The sequence below is a fragment of the Sapajus apella genome, unplaced genomic scaffold, assembly GCF_009761245.1.
Source record: "Sapajus apella isolate SASKATOON/1434 unplaced genomic scaffold, GSC_monkey_1.0 scaffold5, whole genome shotgun sequence".
NCBI classification, from domain to species: domain Eukaryota; kingdom Metazoa; phylum Chordata; class Mammalia; order Primates; family Cebidae; genus Sapajus; species Sapajus apella.
Window position 1 is genome coordinate 10,268,892 of NW_022436945.1, and position 5,532 is coordinate 10,274,423.

Sequence of the window (5,532 nt, forward strand, 5' to 3'; positions counted from 1 at the left end):
AAAAAAAAAAAAAAAAAAAAAAAAAAAAAAAAAAAAAATTAGCCTGGCATGGTGGTGCACGCCTGTAGTCCCAGTGTGATGTTGTGCCAGAATTGCTAGCCTTTGCTTTAGTTATTTAGTAATAACTAAAATAAGCAGCCCAGGATAACTAAGATCTGTGTGTAAACAAATGCTTATCTTGACTTCTGCAAACCACTGAAGTAACAAACAGAATGACAAAAGTCCCCTGGCCCTTGGAATGTCCGGAGACCCACCCGCCCTCATCTCCACCCAGGAGGTGAATTACAGAATCCCCTGGACCTTGGAATGTCCGGAGACCCCCGCCCTCGTCTCCACCCAGGAGGTGAATTACAGAATCCCCTGGACCTTGGAATGTCTGGAGACCCCCGCCCTCGTCTCCACCCAGGAGGTGAATTACAGAATCACCTAGCCCTTGGAATGTCCAAAACTTTTTCATCCCCATCCCCGCTCCTCACCCCCACTCCCAAGGTGGTTTTTCGGGTATAAAAAGTCTTGGCACCCTCCTTTTGAGGCCACAGGTTGGAGAGACGTGAGTCCTCTGTGGTCGGCGGCATAATAAATGACCCTGCAATCTGGCATACTTTTGTCTTGGTGCTAACTTTCTACGCTTGGTCCAATACAACACCAGCACTCAGGAGGCTGAGGCAGGGGAATCACCTGAACTCGGGAGGTGGAAGTTGCAGTGAGCTAAGATGGCACCACTGCACTCCAGCCTGTGGACAGAGTGAGACTCCGTCTCAAAATAATAATAATAATAATAATAATTTAAAAAATTGAAAAACATTAGGCAAGAGTAGAATCTAACAACAGGTATACTGTAGACTTTGAAACATATTTTTTTATCTCTCTAGTTTTCCATTTTCACCTAAGACAAATTATGGTAGGACTAATTTGCTTTATTATACTTAGCCTAATTATTTTTCTACAGTGCAGCAAGAATAATATATATATATATTTTTTGAGACAGAGTTTTGCTCTGTCACCAGTTGCTAGGCTGGAGTGCAGTAGTGCAATCTCAGCTCACTGCAACCTCCACCTCCCGGATTCAAGCAATTCTCCTGCCTCAGCCTCCCAAGTAGCTGGGACTACAGGTGCACCCCACCACACCCAGCTAATTTTTTTTTGCATTTTAGTAGAGATGGGGTTTCACTATATTGGCCAGGATGTCTCCATCTCTTGATCTTGTGATCCACCTGACTTGGCCTCCCAAAGTGCTGGGATTATAGGTGTACCTGGCCAGAATAATTATTTTTAATACATAGGTTTTTAAATGGGCTTTGATGGAACTTTGTTCCATATAGGGAATCTCAGATAAGACTTTTCTAAAGCTGAGTTGAGCCTTGGGTTTGTACCATCAAACACCTATGAGTTGGGTGAATTCCTCTTACGTTGAGGTCCCAAGATAAACTTGAGGCCCTTAGATCTGTCAGAAAGTGACAATCTTAACTTACCACAGGTCAGGAACCCTGTATTAGGACTGTGAAGACAATGTATGAGGCCAGTTTTCCCAAAGGGGTTTTACTGGTTCCATAAGTCAAGTTTGATTCCTTAAAGGAAAGCACACCATTCCAGTCAAATCCTTGGAAATAACCAGCTTGTCCAATTGTGTACTGTTACAAATGAAAACAGATTCTTTTTGCACTTATGCAAATAACTATATTGCCATAAGTTAAGAATACTCACAAATAGTTTTCAAATTCTGCAGAAATCAGGTAGAGAGAAACTTATAGTTTAGCTTTGAAACAAAAATCATAACAGTCCTTTCCCAAAACAAACCTTACTGTCTGTGGACTAGACTGCCTAAAACCACAAGATTAGAAGTTATGGTAATCTTACTAAATTCAAGATGTAGCTGTTTTCATTAAACATTACATAAGCAAAGATCATTCTGCTTGGGGCTAGGTTTATACTTTTGTAACACTTATGCCAAATTTTGACACCTCATAGCATTTGGCAAGGATAAGTATAAAATTCTTGATCAATAAATGCAAACAGAAATGTATGCTGGCAATTCTGAAAACATTTCTAATACTATTTTTATCAATAATTTAATGCTAGCTTATTTATTAAAGATTCTACTTGTTATATGAACTTGAAAAAGCATTTGACTAGACTTTTATTTTTCCCTATGAGGTATTTGAGTCAAGCACTTTTATTTTCTGAAGCAAATTAATTAGAGCTCTTTTAAATATATTGAGTAGTGAAACATTGTGTACATAACACATAAATATATAGATGTATTAAACATGTTGATAGAAGTACATCTTATGGATTGAGAAAGACCTTCTTGTCTTTCCTGTCTTAGACTTTCAAATTCTTCATAACCCGCTTCATTACCTTAGGGAGTTGTCAGCTAAATAGCCTTAAATTTGCGTATTAAAAGAAACAATTCAGGTGAAAATCAAATAGCAAAATTTACATCATAAGGTACAGAAAGAAAAAGCCTGTTGCACTGGAGGAAAATTAAAATGAATTTAATTGCCAATTAAACACAATTATAGCAATTATAAAGGCCTTTTAAATATACACTCACAGAGAGAGAGAGAGAGAGAGAAAACCTATAGCTTTTACTTCAGAACTTTAGCCATGAGATAAATATAAATTCACTGGTTTGCAAAAAAGACGCTGCTAGATCCAAACAGTGGTTTTTATCTTACAGAAAAATAACAGCAGATTTGAAGCAGGCAGAAAAGAAAATAGAGGAAAAGAGAACTTAGGAACTCTACAGTCTGCAGGTCGACCTTAGGGCTCTTTTCCTTTAATGTAAATGTGCACAAATATCATATTGTTTCAATTTTACATTAAACTCTGGCAAGGAGATGTGCCATAAAACTTATAGAGTGTTTGAAAGAGTGTCATTCTTCTTTTTTCCTCATTCTTAGGTTGCTTCCCACTTTTTTTTTTTTTAAAGGAGGACCTGAGCTGTGGCCTAGGGTTTATGTGTGGTGGATTGACATGTGCTGCTTTTGGACAGGACGCCTCAGCATGTCACCACTGAGTTGTTTTCAGTCTCTTACATGTCCCACTTTCTCTCCCAGAGGTCTATAACCTCTGAGAAGGCTCAAAACACTGAGTGATCAGCCCTTATATGCATTTCCTAGATGAGCTATTTCTTAAATTTGGGGGATTTTCTTGTAGGGCCACTGCACACCATTGGAAGTCAAACCCCCAAACACTCCCACCAGGTCCTCAGTCACCCAGGGGTACCTTTCTGCTGGAAGGAGCAAAATGCCCTTTTTATTTGGAGCTGAAAAAACTCAGTCTCTCATTTACCTATGAAAACAACAGTTCAGTTCCTCATGCAAATGCACACAGACAAGCTGAATCAAGATTAATTTTGGAAGAAAAGGTAATAGAGAAGATCCTTTAGAATGCATTTCTGAACTAGAATTAGGATCCTTAAACAACTTCCAGGAGAAAATAAACAAAAGGAAGACCACTTCCTGTAAACTGTCCTCAGCCACCCCGATTTTGTAGCTCTTGTCTGCCATTATACACACCAAGATCAAATCCTCTCACAGTACATGTTACTCCCAAAGCCAAAGAGGTCAAGTCATGCAATACAGGAAAACAGAGCTGCCTATGACTCTTGAAACTCAACAAAGAAAATAGAACACCCCAAAAGTGTGAGTGGCAGCTTTGTTCTGAATTCTTTAAAGGGGTTGAAATCATTTGAAGCTTTCACTAGATTTTTTGGAACTATAGATGGAAAAGAGGGAAGAAAGTATGAGGTGGAAGAAAAGTAAATGAAGAAACTTTTTTTTTTAAGACAAGAAGCAAACACAGAAACCAAGCACTTGGTTTTCGGGGTTTTTTTTCCCCCTTTTGCAGCTGCAAAGAATTTTAGCCAAATTAGAGATGATTTGTTACCCATAATTTGGAATTCTAACTCAGATTTGACCAAGTCAGGTAGAGTTGGTCAAATCTGATGGGAGAAAGATTAGAACAAACAACAACAAAAAACTCCAACAATATTATCATTGAGTGCTTTAATTGTAAGGAGAAATTAAGATCAGCTGGTTGTTAACTTACCTACAAATGGGTCTCAGGCTGAAGACTGTTGTCTACCATCCGAGAAGAAGGAAAAAAACTCAAATTCATCTCCCCTGTTGGGAGCGAGCTCAAACTCCATAAAGGAGTTACCTGACTTCCATTGTGATGGAAGCAGGAAATCTTGTCTTCCTTGTTGGAAAAAGCTAAAACTAAAAAAAAGAGGAAATTGAACAGCAAAATCAACTTTAGAGCTCAAATACATTTGAGGACATCAGGGATTCTCTGGAGGGGATACTCCCAGACCTCAGCAAATTGTCCTATTAGTTTGAGCCATAAAGTTAGCTCATGCTGGTACCAAATCTTCAGATAGGAGATTTGTCAAAGGTCAGGGGCACCTGCACTCAGAATGCCTTCATGGTTGCCAAAATGTGAACCCCAAAGATCTGAGAGAGGTCTCAGTTATTTTAGAAATTTCATTTTTCCAAGGTTGAGGACACAGACCTGTGACACAGCCTCAGGAGGTCCTGATGCCATGTGCCCAAGATGGTCAGAGCACAGCTTGGTTTTATATTTTAGACAAACATGAGACATCAATTAACATATGTAATATGAACATTGGTTTGAACCAGAAAGATGGGCAACTCAAAGCGGGGAGAGGTTTTCCACATCAGAGGTAGATAAGACACAAATGGATGCATTCTTCTGAGTTTCTGATTAGCCTCTCCAAAGGAAGCAATCAGATATGCATTTATCTCAGTGAGCAGAGGGGTGGCTTTGAGTAGAATGGGAGGTAGGTTTGCCCTAAGCAGTTCCCAGCTTGACTTTTGCCTTTAGCTTAGTGATTTTGGGGATCTAAGATTTATTTTCCTTTCACGAGACCACCATTATTCCCTGATCCCCATGTGGCTAGTGTTCTAGAAACTTCCAGAAGGTTCCTTCACAGCTGTCCTCACATGTATTCATCAGCCAGGAGCCCAGCCTGCTGTCTTACAGAACCAGAACTCCACTACTTTCCCTTTTGTGTTTTTCTTTCAAGGTCTGGCAGTCTCTGCATTCAAACTCTCAAACATAAAAAGAGACTGTTACCACCTCTGCACTGGGGAACTTCATCTCCCCCAAGAGATCTTGATGTTCATACCCTAAAGGCCTCCTATAACTGTGGCCTTCCATTTTTCAAAGATCAAGAAAAAAAATTACCCAGTGTCTTAGTCAGTTTGGGCTACTATTGAAAAAAACACAGACTACGTGGCTTAACAATAGAAATTTACTCTCACAGGCCTGGAAGCTGGAAAGTCCAGGGGCAAGGTGCTACCTGCTTTGGTTTCTGATGAGGGCTCTCCTGACTTGCAGATGGTACCTTCTCACTATTATAGTGAACCCCAAGTTTCGCTTCAAAGAATCTGTATGTCAGCTCTTTTATTCTTTAAAGTTTAACTTCTTGTAATTCCAGTAAACAACCCTCTCCACCAGTTCATCAGTAGTTCACATCTGTCCCCCTCCCCACCGGCCCAATCCTGA